The sequence below is a fragment of the Macaca fascicularis genome, chromosome 12 (assembly GCF_037993035.2).
Source record: "Macaca fascicularis isolate 582-1 chromosome 12, T2T-MFA8v1.1".
Taxonomy (NCBI): Eukaryota; Metazoa; Chordata; class Mammalia; order Primates; family Cercopithecidae; genus Macaca; species Macaca fascicularis.
This window is the reverse complement of record NC_088386.1, coordinates 7,817,054-7,835,252: the sequence shown is the minus strand read 5'-3', so window position 1 is coordinate 7,835,252 and position 18,199 is coordinate 7,817,054.

The following is an 18,199-nucleotide window of genomic DNA, read 5'->3' as shown; positions in this document are numbered from 1 at the left end:
TGATCTTTTTTTGTAAGTAACCAAATTAGTCACCCATACAATATTAAATCTCTTGTTCATTATCCATAAAATGTTTTGCTTTAGTTTAGAATCGAAATTGCTAAAATTAAGCAGAGAGTGACACAAAGTTATAACCAGCTTTCCTGTAAATGAATGTCTTAGTATGGCATATATTTTCACTTTCTTAAATGCAGCTGGCATCACACACATCATACTTCCTGCAGAAAATTCAATTTTGGTACTGAAAACAAACAGTTCTGTAAATTTTATTGTCCCACATTATCTAGTGTAATTTTATATTTTCCTGAAAGTTCAGTCACTTTGCTAGAAAAGGGGCCAACTGCACGTGTTATCCTCTTACTAATTTAAATGTGAGTGTGAATGTGTGTGATGGATACTTAATTGAGGATCTGAGTTTAAGTTGGGTCAGATTCAAGACTGTGTTTCCACATCATTGAAGCTAAATTGGCCTCTAATTTTTTGGGCTGTCACTGAGAACACTGGAGATTAAGGAAAGAAGGTGACATGGATAGCAAGAGCAGGAAACGATACTTTTCATCTTTCAAGCTAGGGATAGATGAAGGGAGTTTGCATGTCAGCCTGTACTACTAACAGAGGGCAGGAGACTGACCTGGTTAGGGCGGGGGAAAGAGTATTGAGAGAGTCCTTTTTGCACTGCTGTGTGCTGGTGAGGACATTCTGCAGGGAGAAGGCCAAGTAATCCCACATGTCAGATAAGGGACCAGGATTGCTGTTCTGAGTCTATGCTTAATGTGCTTTTTTTCCAATAATATAAGCAAAAGAAAGATATAAATTTGCCCTGTATATCTATGATGAGTTTTCAAATTACTCTCTTATTGTATACTTTCTGGGAAAGGAAAAAAAATATTTAGTCTTCAGGAGAATTTTATACAAGCTGTTGATCCAAGGAGCATGACAACAGAATGGAGAACACCTACTTGGTGAATCGAATGCTCAGATCCATCATGTTTATCATCTCTCTTGGACAATATAGGACATTGTGCTGCTTTTGAATTGTTGATTTGTTGTTAATGTTTCACACCCCAACCTTACACATTCTTTCTTTAGTTATGTTAACATCACCACTTAAGCTACAGACAAGTAACTTTTGCTGTCCATTCAGGAAATGCTGTGGCTCTTCTTGGGTTTTAGGAATTAAGAACACTTTGGCAAAAAGGCAACAACATTTTCTTTATCACTTACTTTCATTCTTAGACATTAAGTGGCCAGAATCCTCTCCAGACTCCTCAAACTTCTTTTTTTTTTTTTCCTCTAACTTCTAAACAATAGACACACAGATTCCCAGTGCTATTAGAGCTGTCAAACCTATCACCAGACTAGATGGTTGTTCCACTTGAGATACTAAAGTTTAACAAGCAACATCATACAATGTCCACTGACCTCATAAAACCATCACATATCACTAGAAGGCTTCAATTGGCAACCTGTAAGTGGAGTTGGCTGCCATGAAAAGTTCACTGAGAACCTCAGGCTATTGGGTTATGATGGAAAATGTCATCTGCAACTGATTTCCCATTAAACTGCACTAACCACAGCTGGGCACATCTGAGGCTCAGCACCCCTTTTATTCACCTTCAGTTGGCTTCTCCACACACCTCTTGGCAAAGATGTTTCACCCTCCCAGTGCTGAGATCCTTTCACTTTCAACAGATGACCATTGTCCAGTCCTTCTCTAAGACTACTTAGGCCTTTTTACACAACTTTTCTACTTCAAAATTATTGTTTTATCCATTATATCTTTCCTCTCCTCTTCCTTTTTCCTCTCTCCTGTTTTTCCATTATGTTTGCTTCCATTTAAAATTTAAATTTAATAACCACCTACTCAGTGTTTATTAATCCAGGTGATTTACAATCTAAGGGAAATTCCCTCCTGTCTCAGAGGAAGTACCCCTCCTCTCCCTAAGATGGGACTTAACGGCTTGAAGCAGGTGCCACTTGTTCTGAGAAGTGTTCTCTGAAATCTCTAGGCTGACTTGGATTATCTTTCTGTGTTATCAGTGACCATGTACTGACCTCTCTCCTCAGCAAACTCCAATGTAATTGTAATTTGCTCTTCTACTGCTGACTTCACTCATCTCTGATCTCTCTTTGAAGAAAACAGCTGCCTTTGGTCATTCCTGTAGTTTGCATAGCATTAGGCACATAATAAGTTTCTTAATAAATATTTGTGGAATTACACACGCACACACAGAAACACACTTTGTTTCTGACATCTCTCTATCCTTTTCTAGGATCTTGGTGAACAAATTATCCACTGTCTCTTCCTCGAACATCTCATCTTTCTACCATGTTATTTTTAAAAAGAAATAACTGTGAATGTGCTTTATCTTTGTAGCTAAAATTAAAACCTTTGAAAAAAATAGATTTTCTTGACTCTGATGAACAATCTTAAATGCCCTTCATTTTTTGGGAAATCATTTGTATTTGTTCCCTAATTTATTACTTCTAATGTACCATTCTACTCCAGTGGTTCTCAAAATGCGATTCCCCAGTGGGCATCATTGTCATATCTTATAGGCTTGTTAAAGATGCAAATTATTTTTCCCCATCCAAGAACTAACGGACTAGAACATCTGGGATAGACCTAGTCTTCTTTGTTTAATAGGCTTCCCCAGTAATATCAAGATGTTCTTATGTTGGAGAGCCACTGTGCTTCTTGAATTCCTTTTCCCAGTAAGATTTATAACCTTGGTTTAGCGGTCAAACTAAAATACCGCTTTTCTGTTCTTCTACTAATGGATATTTAGAAAACTTTCACAGATTTCAATAATGAGGCCCATACTAGGAACCATGGTATGACTTACAGCTAAAACGGTACTCAGAGGAAAACTTATAGCATTAATTGAAACTGTTACAAAATACTAATTCGTATTTTCTCCATAGTGTTTAGAGTGCTTTTATATTTCTAGATATTTGGGAGAATATTTTATTGTTTTCTAATTTTATCATGATAATAATATATGATTTGTGTGATATTGATTTGTCATTGTCTGGGATTTTCTTTATGACCTAAAACATGATTGATGTTCCTTCTGTGCCTGGTAGGTCTCTATCTATTATATATCAAACTTGGTAATCAGGTTTTGATAATCTTCTATAAAAGTTAATTTTCATATTGAAATAATTATTACTGATAGTAATTTAAATTGTGGATGTGTTAATTTTGACGTATTCTTTTGTCACATTTTGCTTTATGCATTTTGATGTTATATATTATGTATGTACAAGTTTAGAATTTTTTATATTTTAATTGCACATTATTCTTTTTATTATTCTTTTTATTACTTAAAAATCATAAATTTTTATCCATAAATATTTTTATCTGTAAATTTTTTTTGCCTTACTATTACTAACATAGCTACACTAACATTATCTTGGTTGTTATTGGACTGTTTTTTTTTGTACTTTTTATTGGTGTTTTTCTGTTTTAAAAAAAAATGGTAACACAAATTCAGTAAAGAAGAGCTTAATGTTAAAAAGTTGCCTACCAGAGTTAAAAATACGAAAAAGTAGTTTCCTTTTGGTAGGGGTGACAGAAAGTAAAAAACAAACATTATTATTATAAGAATAAATAAAATTAAAAACAAACAAAAATAGGTATAGTAAAAATGGAAATGTGGAAGTAGAAAAGAGGTTTGACATGATAAAATAAATGTAGAGGTAAAGGATGAAGAGATTAAGGGAAATAAAATATCATAGAAGTGAAGAGCAAGGAAGAACAAAGGATTGACTGTATTTTCTGCTACTGGCATTTTTAATAAGATGAGTGCTGAGGATGAACTGTTGGACGTGAGGGTGTTGGTCTCCAAGGATCAGAGCCCCTCCATCAGAGGGAGTGAAAAGGATGCCAGACTTAATGGCAGTCCTGAGAAAATGAGAAGTGGAAACAGCAAATAGAGGCAATCCTTATTCTTTATGAGTTGTCGAACTTCCAGAATAACGAAAGAATGTTTACATCATTTAGCCATGAAAATCAAATCACTTATAACAAAAGCAAAAGTAGGATCTTCCACTTGAAAGTGAAGTGATCAGAAAGGAAGAAACACAATTGTAGGCTTACAACACTCCCAGTCACTCTTGCATTGATAAAGGACATAGCCGACGTAATCAAACGTGTGGCCTGGAAATGTAGACTCTGTGTATGCTCTTTTCTTTGGGGGAAAAAAAAATAGAAAGAAACAAAGAAAAAAAAATGAACAAAATACAGAAACCTAAACGGCTGTGATAAAAGTGATCTCTCAACTACAGACAACATGAATATCCACATGAAACCACTTTTATTATAGCTGTATTGTGATTATGTGAGCTAGAAACCATATACACCAGCATACATGAGGAATGAAAAAGCCATGACAAATTAGTGGAAGTGAAGATTTATTCCTCTGAGATACTGAAATAAGACTAAAACCATCTGATAATAACAGTCACAGAAAACAATACAAATGTGCTGAACTCTAAGAGGGTCGATATCTTTCTAAATTAACCAAAATACAAAATATGAAAGTGAGAGCATAAATGAGGTGAAGAAGCTTAAACTAGCTTACTTTTTCAAGTTTGGAAGTAGAGAGAAAAATTGCTGTATGTTAAATTGAAACGTAGTTAATGAGAAATAATTGTAAATATAAAGCGTTTTAAAAAATCAATATTTCTGGCTTTGATTAAATACTTATCTGATATTTGAAACTTTTAAAATTTATATTTATTTTCTGTTGTTATAGTCAAGTTAAAATAAATGTAATAATTTATACTAAATGCTATCATTTTATTCTATTTTATAAAATTATTGCTAAATACATAGTAGGCTATTTATGTATACTTAAATGTGTCTCAGTATTTGTCCATAAAAATACTTTTTGGAATATTAATGTGTTTATATTAGATGTAGAGATGTTTTTCTCTCCTTTTGCACTTTTCAATAGTACTGAGTTTTTTCTAAAAGAAGCAGGAGTAACCTTTATAAAACTATATTATCTTAATTTTAACTTATTTTTAATTTTTATGGGTACATAAGAGGTGGATATATTTATTGGGTACATGAGATATTTTGGAGCCATTATGCAGTGCATAATAATCACATCATGGAAAATTAGGCATCCATCCCCTCAAGTATTTATCCTTTGTGTTACAATCCAATTATACTCTTTTAGTTATTTAAAAATGTACACATAAATTATTATTGATATAGTCCCCTTGTTATGCTATCAAATACTAGGTCTTATTCATTCTTCTCATTTTTTCCGTACACATTAACCATCCCGACCTCCCTCCTGCACCCCCATTACCCTTCTCAGCCTCTGCTAATCATCCTTCTATTGTCTGTCTCTATGAGTTCAATTGTTTTGATTTTTAGATACCACAAATAAGGAAGAATGTGCCATGTTTGTCTTTCTGTGCCTGGCTTATTTCACTAATTATTTCATTATTAACAAAATGACCTCCAGTTTCATCCATGTTGTTACAAGTGACAGAATCTCATCCTTTTATATGGCTGGATAGTACTCCATTGTATATAAATACCATATTTTATTTATTCATTCATCTGTTAATGGGCAATTATGTATCTTCCAAATCTTGGCCATTGTGAACGGTGCTGAAACAAACATGGGAGTGCAGATATCTCTTTGATATACTGATTTTCTTTTTGGGAGGTATATACCCACCAGTGGGTTTGCTGGATTGTATGTTAGTCCTATTTTTAGTTTCTTGAGGAACCTCCAAATTATTCTCCATAGGGTTTGTATTAATTTACTTTCCCACCAACAATGTGTGAGGGTTCCCTTTTCTTCACGTTTTAACCAGCATTTCTTGTTGCATGCCTTTTGGATATAAGCCATTTTACATGGGAGGAGATTATATTTCATTATAATTTTTAATTTGTATTTCTCTAATGATCAATGATGTTGAGCACTTTTATCATATGCCTGTTTGCCATTTGTATGTCTTCTTTTGAGAAATGTCTATTCAAATCCTTTGCCCTTTTATTGATCAGATTATTAGATTTTCCCTATAGCATTATTTGAGCTCCTTATATATTGCAATTATTAATCAGATGGGTAGTTTGTACTTGGTTGGTTGTCTGTTTGCTGTGCAGAAGCTTTTTAACTTGATGAGATTCCATTTGTCCATTTTTAATTTGGTTGCCTGTGCTTGTGGAGTGTTGCTCAAGCAATTTTTGCCCAGACCAATGTCCTGGAGATTTTCCCCAATATTTTCTTTTAGTAGTTTCATAGTTTGAAGTCTTAGATTTAAATGTTTAATCCATTTTGATTTTATTTTTGCATGTGGCAAGAGATAGCTTCTAGTTTTATTCTTCTGCATACGGACATCCAGGTTTCCCAGCACCGCTTAATGAAGAGATTATCTTTTTCCCAGTGTATATTCTTGACACCACTGTCAAAAATGAGTTCACTATAGGTATGTGGATTTGTTTCTGGGTTTTCTCTTCGGTTGCCTTGGTCTATGTGTCTGTTTTTACGCCAGTACCTTTTTGTTTTGGTTATTATAATTCTGTAGGATAATTTGAAGTCAGGTAATATTTTTCCAGTTTTGTTCTTTTTGTTCAAGACAGTTTTGGGTATTCTGAGTTTTTGTGGTTCCGTGTAATTTTTAGGATTGTTTTTTCTCTTTCTGTGAAGAATGTCACTGATATTTTGATTGATAGATATTTTGATATTTGCACTGAATCTGTAGAATGCTTTGGTTAATGTGGACATTTTAATAATATTGATTTCAATTTATGAACCAGTCCATCATTCCAGTCCATGAACAGGAAATATCTTTCCATTTTTTGTTTCCTCTTTGATTTCTTGCATCAATATTTTTATAGTTTTCTTTTTCAAAAAGATCTTTTATTTGGTTATTTCCAAGGTATTTAACTTTATTTATGACTATTGTAAATGGGATTATTTTTTATTTCTTTTCAGATTTTTCACTGTTGACATATAAAAACGCTGCTGATTTTTGTAGTTGATTTTGTATCCTGTAACTTCATTGGTTTATTATTAGTTCTAATAGTTTTTTGGTAGAGTCTTTCAGTTTTTCCAAATATAAGATCATATCATGTTCAAACAAGTGTAATTTCACGTGCCAATTTGGATGCCATTTATTTCCTTCTCTTGTCTGATGACTGTAGCCAAGACTTCCAGTAATGTGTTGAATAACAATGGTGAAAGTGGGCATCTTTGTTGTTTTTGAGACCTAAAAGGAAAGGCTGTCTGTTTTCCCCATTCAGCATGACACTAATTGTGGATCTAATATATATGACTTTTATTATGTTGAGGAATATTCCTTCTGTATCCAATTTTTTGAGAGCTTTTATCATGAAGAGATGTTGAACTTTAGGAAATGTCTTTTTGGCATCAACTGAAAGGATTACATAATTTTGTTTTTTTTTTTTAGAAACAGAATCTCATTCTTTCGCCCAACTTGGTGTGCAGTAATGTGGTCACAGCTCACTGCAGACTTGACCTCGGGGTCTCAGGCGATTCTCTCACCTCAGCCTTCCAAGTAGCTGGGACTACAGGTGCACAACACCTGGCTATGTTATTTATTTATAATTTTTATATAGAGACAGGGTCCCATCATGTTGCCCAGGCTAATCTTGAGCTTCTGGGCTCAAGGAATCCTCCCACCTTTGCCTCCCAAATCATATGAACTTTTTTCCTTCATTCTGTTGATATGATATGTTACATTATTGATTTGCATGTGTTGAGCAATCCATCCTGGAATAAATTTCACTTGGTCATGATGAATAATCTTTTGAATGTATTGTTGAATTTATTTTGCTATGATTTTGTTGGGAGTTTTTATATCAATATACATCAAAGATATTGGCCTGTAGTTTTTTTGTTTGTTTGTTTTAATGTGTCTTTGCCTGGTTTTGGTATCAGAGTAATACCGACCTCATAGAATAAGTTTAGAAGTATTCTCTTTTCCTCTTTTTTTCAGAACAGTTTGAGCAGGAGTGGTATTAATTCTTTTTTTTTTTTTTTGAGACGGAGTCTCACGCTGTTGCCCAGGCTGGAGTGCAGTGGCGCGATCTCGGCTCACTGCAAGCTCCGCCTCCTGGGTTCACGCCATTCTCCTGCCTCAGCCTCCTGAGTAGCTAGGACTACAGGCGCCCGCCACCGCGCCCGGCTAATTTTTTGTATTTTTAGTAGAGACGGGGTTTCACTGTGGTCTCGATCTCCTGACCTTGTGATCCGCCCGCCTCGGCCTCCCAAAGTGCTGGGATTACAGGCTTGAGCCACCGCGCCCGGCAGGTATTAATTCTTTAAATGTTTTCTAGAATTGAGCAGTGAAGCCATTGGGGCCTGGGCTTTTCTTTACTGGGAGACATTTTATTATGGCTTTGATCTCATTACTTGCTATTTGTTGTTTCAGAGTTTGGATTCCTTCATGCTTCAATCTGGGTAGACTGTATGTGGCTAGAAATATATCTGTTTCTTCCATATTTTCCAATTTAATAAGAATATGATTGCTCATAGTATCCAGTAACGATCATTTGAATTTCTGCAGTTTCACTTGTAATGTTTCCTTTTTTAGCTTTGATTTTATTTCTTTGGGTCTTTTATCTTTTTTCCTGAGTTATTCTGGCTAAAGGTTTGTCAATTTTGTTTATCTTCATAAAACTAGCTTCTTGTTTCATTGATCTTTGTTATTGTTTTCTTTATTTTCAATTCACTCATTCTACTCTAATCTTTATTGTTTTTTTCTTCCAGTAAGTTTGGGTTCATTTTGCTCTTGCTCTTCTAGTTTTTTAGAATGCACTGTTAGGTCATTCATTTGAAGTTTTTCTTTTTGTTTTGATGTAAAAGCTCATAGCTATAAATGTTATTCTTGTTACTGCTATTGTGGTATCTCATAGGTTTTGATATATTGTGTTTTCATTATCAGTTTTTTCCAGAAAACTTTCAATTTCCTCCTTAATTTCTTTATTGACCTTCTAGTCATTCAGGAGGGTATTGTTTAATTTCCATGTGTTTGTATAGTTTCAAAATTCCTCTTGTTATTAATTTCTAGTTTTATTACATTGTGGTCAGAGATGATGCTTGATATTATTTAAATTTTTTGAATGGTTTAAGACTTGTTTTGTGACCTACCTTATAGTCTATCCTTGAGAATGACCGTAGTGCTGAGAAGATGGATGTGTATTATCTTGTTCTTGTATTAAACGTTCTGTAAGTATCTATTAGGTTCATTTGTTCCACAGTGCAAATTAAATCTGATTTTTCTTTGCTGATTTTCTGTCTGTGAGATCTTGTCTGATGCTGAAAATGCTGTGTTGAAGTCTTCAGCTGTTATTGTTTTGGGGTCTCTCTCTCTCTCTCTCTTTAGCTCTAATAGTATTTGCTTTGTGTATCTGGGTATTCCAATGTTGTGTGCATATATACTTACAATCATTATATCTTTCTACTGAATTGACCCATTTCTCATTATACAATGATCTTCTTTGTCTATACTTACAGTTTTTGTCTTGAAATTTATTTTTTCTGATATAAGTACAGCTACTGCTTTTTTATTTGTATTTTTTTGGTTTTCATTGGCATGAAATATCTCTTTCCATCCTTTTATTTTGTGTCTATGTGTATCTTTATAGGTGAAGTGTGGTTCTTCTAAACAACAGATCATTGGGTCTTATTTTTTCATTTATTCAGCCTCTCTGTGTCTTTTGATTGGAAAGTTTAGTCAATTTACATTCAACGTTGTTGTGGGAAGTCAGGGACCCCAAACAGAGGGACTGGCTGAAGTCATGGCAGAAGAACATAAATTGTGAAGATTTCATGGACATTTATTAATTCCCCAAATTAATACTTTTATAATTTCTTACTCCTATCTTTACTGCAATCTCTGAACATAAATTGTGAAGATTTCATGGACATTTATCACTTCCCCAATCAATACTCTTATAATTTCCTATGCCTGTCTTTACTTTAATCTCTTAATCCTGTCATCTTCGTAAGCTGAGGATGTATGTTGCCTCAGGACCCTGTGATGATTGCATTATCTGCACGCATTGTTTGTAGAGCATGTGTGTTTGAACAATATGAAATCTGGGCATGCAAAAGGGACAGGATGGCTGCAATTTTCAGGGAACAAGGGAGATAACCTTTGGGACTGACTGCCTGAGGGGCCAGACAGAACAGAGTCATATTTCTCTTCTTACAAAAGCAAATAGGAGAAATATCACTGAATTCTTTTTCTCAGCTAGGAACAGCCCAGAGAGAGAGAATGCATTCCTAGTGGGGAGGTCTCTAAAATGGCCACTCTGGGAATGTCTGTCTTATACAATTGCAGATAAGGGATGAAATAAGCCCCGTCTCCTGTAATGCCCACAGGCTTATTAGGATTAGGAAATTCCTGCCTAGTAAATTTTAGTCAGACCGGTTATCTGCTCTCAAACCCTGTCTCCTAAGATGTTATCAATGATAATGTGGCCCAGTGGGACATGAAACTTCATCAGCAATTCTAATTTCGCCCTGGTCCTGTGATCTTACTCTGCCCCCATTTGCCTTGTGATATTTTATTGCCCTTAAAGTATGTGATCTCGGTGGCCCACATCCTATTCGTACACTGTTCCCCTTTTGAAATCCATCATAAAGACTTGCCAGTTTTGTGGCTCAGGGTTTATCATGGAATCTGCAGACACGTGATGTCTACCCTGGACACACAGCTTTAAAATTTCTCTCTTTTGTACTCTTTCCGTTTATTTCTCAGACTGGCCAACACTTAAGGAAAATAGAAAAGAACGTACGTTGAAATATTGGGGACTGGTTCCCCCAGTACAACGTTATTATTGATATATAGGAACATACTCCTGTCATTTTGTTATTTGTTTTCTGGTTGTTTTGCTGTCTTCTCTTTCTACTTTTCTTTCTTTCTGTCTTCCTTTTAATGAAGGTGACGTTCTGTGATGATATGCTTTAGTTTCTTGCTTTTAAATTTTGTGTATCCATTGTATGTTTTTTTCATTTGAGGTTAACATGAAGCTTGCAAATACTATATTATATCCCATTATTTTAAACTGATGGCAACTCAACACTGATTACATAAACAAACCAATAAACAAATGAGAAAAAAAGAAACTAGTAAGAACTCTACACTTTAATTCCATCAACACCAAACTTTCTATTGCTTCTCTATGTATCTTATTGTATTGTCTGTCTTGAAAAGTTGTTTTAGTTATTTTTGATTAATTAATCATTTAATATTTCTACTTAAGTCAAAAGATGTTTCTACACTACAATTACAGTGCTGTACTAATCTGTTTTTCTGTGTGCTTACTATTACCAATGAGTTTTGTATCTTCAGATGCATTCTTCTTGCTCATTAACATCCTTTTTTTAAAGATTAAATAACTCCCTTTAAAATTTATTGTAGAACATATATGACAGCTTGTGTTTATCTAGAAAGGTCTTTGTTTCTCCTTCATGCTAAAGGATACTTTTGCTGGATATACTATTCTAGGATAAAAATTCTTTTCTTTCTGCACTTTAAATATGTCATGCTACTCTCTCTTGACATGTTAAGTTTCCACTAAAAAGTCTGATAACAGATGTATTGGAGCTCCACTGTATATTATTTATGTGTTTTTTCTTGCTGCTTTTGAGGATTCTTTCTTTATCCTTGATTTTTGGGAGTATCATTATCGAATGATTTGAGGTAGTCTTTTTTGGGTTAAATCTCCTTGGTGTTCTATAACCTTCTTTTACTTGAACGTTGTTATCTTTCTTTAGGTTTGGGAAGTTCTCTAATATTATCTCTTTGAATAAGCTATCTAATACTGTCTCTTTCTCTACTCATTCTTTGTGGTCAGGAACTCTTAGATTTGCCTTTTTCAGGCTATTTTCTTGATCTCGTAGGTATGCTTCATTGTTTTCTACTTTTTGTTTTTCTTTTGTCTTCTCTGACTTTGTAGTTTCAAATAGCCTGTCTTCAAGCTTACTAATTTTTTCTTCTGCTTGATCAATTCTGCTATTAAGAGACTCTCGTGCATTCTTAAGCATGTCAGTTGCATTTTTCAACTCTAGGATTTCTCTTGATTCTTTTTAAGTAATTCAATCTCTATGTTAAATTTATCTAATAGAATTCTGAATTCTTTCTCCATGTTATTGTAAATTTATTTGCATTTCTTCAAAATAGCTATTTTGTATTTTCTGTTTGAATGGTCATGTATCTCTGTTTCTCCAGGATTGGTCCCTGGTGCTTTGTTTAGTTTTTTTGGTTAGGTCATGTTTTCCTGGATAGTGTTGATGCATGTAGATATTTTCTGGTGTCTGGGCATTGAAGATTTAGGTATTTATTGTAATCTTCACAATCTGAGCTTGTTTGTGCCTGTTCTTCTTAGGTAGACTTTCCAGGGGAGTTGGTCCCCAAGACCAATAGTGCTGTAGTTTTGCAGACTTGTAGGCTCTCAGACTATGGTGCTCTCAGATAAGATCTGGAAGAATTCTCTTGGTTCCCAGGTAGAGTCTCTTGTTCTTTTCCTTTACTTACTCCCAAACATATAGAGTCTTATTATCTGTTCTGAGCCACATGGAACTGAGGGTTTGGTGATTTGAGCACCTCTGTGCCACCACCACAGGGACCCTGCTGCATCAGACCTGAAGCCAGCACAGCACAGTCTTTCCCGGGGTCTTCCCTTTCAGTGTGGCAAATTCACTTAAGCCCCAGGTTGGTTCCGATAAACTGCCTGAGGACCAGAAATTAGAGTCCAAAGTCTTAGCAATTTACTTGATGTTTTATTCTACTGTGGCTAAGCAGACATTCAAAACACAATACAAAGTCCTTCTCATTCTTCCATCATCCTTTCACAGGCAGAAGAGCCTCTCCCTGTAGCCACCACCACCACCAGTCCACAAAGGAATATGCCAGTCCTTGGGGGATTCTACCAGTCAAGTGCTATAGTTTACTTAAAGCCCAAGGACTTTTCCATTAACTCGTGCTGAGTGCTGCAAGGCTTAGGACTCACCCTTCAGGGCAGTGTGCTCCCCTCTGCCCCAGGGAAGGCCGGAAATGCTGTCCAAGGCCTGCCCGTAGACACCACAAGGTCCTGTTTGTTGCCCTACTCCACTGTGGTCGAGCTGGTACATAAAAGGAAAGACAAAGTCTACCTCACTTTTTCTCTGTTTTTCTCAAACAGAAGAAATCTTTAAATTTCTTACCCACTGTAGATTTCACCATGGTCACCCTGAAGCCAGCATGTCTCAGAGCCCAAAGCCCATGGTGTACTCCCTGGGTATTGCTGCTTGTTATTCAGGGCCCAAGGGCTCTCTAGGCAGCAGGTGAGAAATTCTGCTGGGACTAGGCCCTTCGCTTCAAGGCAGTGGGTTCTTTTTTGGCCCAGGGTGTGTCCAGAAATGTCATCTGGGAGCTAAGACTTAGAATGGAGGCCTCATGACTCTGCTCAGTGCCCTAGTCTACTGTGGTTGAGCTTCAAAGTCCTTTTTACTCTTCACTCTCATCTCCTTCAGGAGAAGGATGGAGTTATTTTCCTTGCTATGAGCCACACTCATGTTGGCAAGCCCTCCCTTTGCTGTGACAGCTGATACCTCCCTAAGTCATGTGCTGCCCTAGTTCACTGGCTCTAAACCTAACCTAGTACCAGGAGTTGCCTAGGAATTGCAATCCTTGTGTCTTAGACTGCCTTGCAAGTTTACCTAACGCTGTAGAGCACTCTAGCTCATGATGGTGAGGCTTGACAAGAGAGTCAAGTTCTGGCCACTGGGATGGGCTACTCCCCTCTGGCCAGGGATGATCCAAATGCTCCCTCTATTTATGGGTGTTAATTGAGCCCATTACAGCTATATTTTTTTGTTGTGACAGGGCAGCAATGTTCAATGAAAAGTCCCCCCGTATCTGCACTCTCCCTCTTCAGAGTGCTCAGATTCTTCCTGCTGCATACCCACTGCCAGTGTGTGGGGGAGAAGAGGCTTCCACGATTCAAGACTGTATCTCCTGCCCTCCTCAATATCTCTTTCCATGATACAACGTTAGAACCAGGTACTGTGATTGCTGACCTGATGTTTGGTTCTTGTCATGATGCTTTTCTATGTGCATATAGTTGGTAAAAATTGGTGTTCCAGCAATTGGATGAATGGTGTAGGCTTCTATTCCACCATCTTAATTTTTATTAAAAATAGTAGTTGTTGTAAGTAAATTTTTAAAGACTCAAAACGGAGAAAACAGGCTTTTGGTATTTATTTTCTAGGCAAGTTTCTAACTTCCTTTTACCATCCTCTGTGTGAATCCAAGTAGCTTTCCACGTCAAAGGCAAGGCTGTCAAACCCATCTCCTCCGGGCATGGAAATGTGTCAATCTGCACTGAGCTGGTAAATTTAGCATGCATTAATTCAAGTGATCTTGGAGCTACAAATGCTCTTGTACTTATTTATATAAAATAAAATAGGAATGCCTCTGAAATAAATCAGTTTTTCAGGAGATGAGCTAATAAAGGCAGAAAAGAAAAAAAGCTTCATGGCAAGTTCTGATCCAAAGAATCTGAGGTGATGGTAGAAAAGTAAATTATAGTCATATGGCCACAGAAAATATGGTATTGAGTGAGTGCTCATGTCTGGCACTGTCACTTAGACACAGTGAAAGTAGAGAACTCTCCAAAGGAGACTGTATAGTGGTGGGGGATGGGGTGGAGTGGAGAGTCTCCAAAGGCCACCAGCATGGGAAAGATTCATAGGATGTCATTATTTCCCAGTTAATGGCTTCTCTTCTACATATATCAGAGGGCTGCAACATACATGCTTGCTAGAGATTATCTGATTAAGACCATGATTTGTAGTTTTTGTGAGAATATTAAAAAGGTGTGTATAATTACCATTTATAAATAAACCTCAGTAGGAAGTAATTATATTTTTACCAGAAATTTTAAATATTAGGCTATAATTCTTTTTGTGGTATTACCTATAATAATTCTAATATTTCTTTCAAGCTTTGTAGATCTGTGCGATGATAATCAAAGAGAAATACATGAATACATATTTCAGGCCATTAAGTATCATGTATGTGGGAGTTTCAGGCATTCTTGAGTGTTGACTGAGAGTTCATATTTAGTAGAAAATGAAAAGGATAGAATTAGAATTGGTGAAGCACAAAGATTCCCAGGTGATGATCTTATATGCAGTAAATTGGTGAAGATAATTAATTTGAAAAGCTACTCATTTTATCCGTATTTCTTTCTTTATCATTCCAGTTTAAAACTTTGCTAAATTTCATAGTGTCTTATAATTTCAGTCCCAAAATAATAGCAGCAAGTGACAGCACCATGTGGTAGAGCAAGCATGGACTTCGAGGGGAGAAAAAAAAAAAGGCTGAACAGAATTTAAACACAAATTCCATCACTTAATGGCTGTGCAAACTTGGACAAGAAACTCATCTTTTGTTTTGCAGCTTCCTGTATGGCAATATGGGTAATAATACCTAGCACACATAGAGGTTGCAAGGATGTTATGGGATATCATATGTAAAGAGCTTGAGACGTAGTAAGTACTTATAAGTGGCAACTACTATTGCAATTGACAGCTGAAAATAATATTTGGAAAGTTGGGTCTCACAAGAATGTGTAACTTGACATTTCAAAATTCTTACAAATTTTAACTTTTTTATTAGCATCCTAATTTCATTAGCAGATGTACTGTAATTGGCATACGCTGCTATTTCTTAGGTAGAACATTTGCTTGCAGCTTATTTGGCTGACATTCTCAGTTATAACCTAAGTAACTATGATTTCATATTCTGTCCCTGAAGCACCAAGCACTCAAAAGCACACTCATTTTCTTTGCATGAAGCACACATGAATATGATTGCACAGTTGTTGATGACACAAAACAGTCATCAATATGGTTTACTCATCTAATCCAAATAAGTTACGAATACAGGCCCAGATTCAACTAGACAAATCTCCATTCCAAGCCTCAAGCATTATAAAAAAGAACAAAGAGTAAAGCATCGATTGGGCCATGTGTCCTCCCTGCTTGTGAATTCTCACCCATTTTAACTCTGTTTACACCTTGAACATCATTACCTCCATCTAATAGCTCTGAATTTAGAAAAATATCCATGAGTGAGTCAATGCGTTAAATCTGTGTATGTGAAAGTGTTCAATCCTTACAACAACCTTGAAAAGTTATTATAAGTATGTCTATTTTATGATGAGAACATTGAGACTCAAAACATAATTTTACATAATTTTTCAGATATTGCACAGCTAGAAAGTAGCAGAGCTAGACTTTAACTTCAGGTCTTCATGACTCACAGACCTAGAGTTTTTATTATACAGAGCATTGCAATAATACGGTTAGTAAAATATCGCTTTCTTTCAGTTTTCATATAATTTTCTAGCCAAATAGCATTCACTAACCCCCCATTGCTTCTTAGGTGAAGATTACATGTCTGGATCATTCACAATCTGAACTTAAACTTCGATTCAGCTTAATTACTTACTACGTCATAAAGGGCAACCCATGTTCTAACGAGTGGGTCTCATTCAGTCTCTATGAGCACTTACTATCCTCCACACATTCAGGATTCTTCCATTAGAAAAGAAAAATGTGTTAAATCAATCCCAAGCCAGGATGATTTCACGTGGTTTTACAAAGGGACGTTAAGAACTGTGGAAAGAAAGTGTTAGGAAGAAGGTATTAAGGAGAAACTCTTTAGAACACTCTATAACTACTTGTTTTATTTCCTTTAATAAAGGTATTTTCAGTGTTCCTTTAATTTACAATAGGAAGAGGATTTTCTTGAATATTGAATACAATACAAAGTAGAAAATACAGGCCCTTTTTATCCCAAAGAAGCAACTATGAAAACTGCTATACTTAAAATTCTTTTCTGTGTTTTTTATTGCTATATTATAATTGTACACATTTGGGGGTACATGATCAAATCAGGGTAATTGTAATATCCACAACCTCAAACAATTATATTTTCTTTGTATTGGGAACGTTACAGTTATTTTCTTCTAGCTGTTTTGAAATGTAGAATAAATTATTAACTATAATTTTCCTACTGTACTATTGAATACTAGAATGTATTCCATCTGTCCAATTTTATTTTTTTATGGAGATATGGTCTGGATCCATCCACCAGGTTGGAGTGATCATAGCTTACTGTGGTGTGATCATAGCTTACTGCTGCTTCAATTTCCTGGGCTTATGTGATCCTCCCCACTCAAACTCCTGAGCAGCTGAGACTACAGGCATACTCCACTATGACTGGATAATTGTTGCCCAGGCTGGTCATGAACTCCTGGTCTCAAGATTTTTCTACCTAAGCCTCCAAAAGAGCTGGGATTACAAGCATGTGCCACTCTGCCCAGCCACCAACCTTATTTTTGTACTCATTAACCAACTTCTGTTTATTCTCTCCCCTCCCTTCCCTTCCCAGCTTCTAGTAACCACCATTCTACTCCGTCCCTCCATTAGATACACTTCTTGATTTCCCACATGAGTGACAACATGTGATATTTATCTTTCTGTGCCTAAATTATTTTAGTAACATAATGACCTTCAGATCCATCCATGTTACTGAAAATGACAGAATTTCATTTTTTTATGGCTGAATAGTATCTCATTTTGTATGTATAAGACATTTTCTCTGTCCATTCATCCACTGATGGACACTTAGGTTGATTTAATATCTTGCCCACTGTGAACAGTGCCGCAATAAACGTGGGAGCACAGAAGCCTTTTTGATATACTGATTTCCTTTCTTTTGGATACACACCCAGCAGTGGGACCGCTGGATCACCCAGTAGTATCAGTTTTAGTTTTTGTAGTAAACTCCATACTGTTTTTCACAATGGCTGTACTTTACATTCCCACCAACAGTGTATAGCATCTTCTTCCCTTCTCCACATCTTTGCTATCATATGTTACTTTTTGTCCTTTTAATGATCGTTTTTCCAACTGGGGTGAGATGATATCTTACTGTGGTTTTGATTTTCATTTCCCTCATAATTAGTGATGTTAAGCATTTTTTAATATACATGCTGACCATTTGCATGTCTTCTTTGGAGAAACATCTATTTATGTCCTTTGCCCATTTTTTAATTGAATTGTTTTGGCTATTGAGATACTTGAGTTTCTTATATATTCTGATGATTATTTCCCTGCTAGATAGTTAGCTTTCAAATATATTCTCC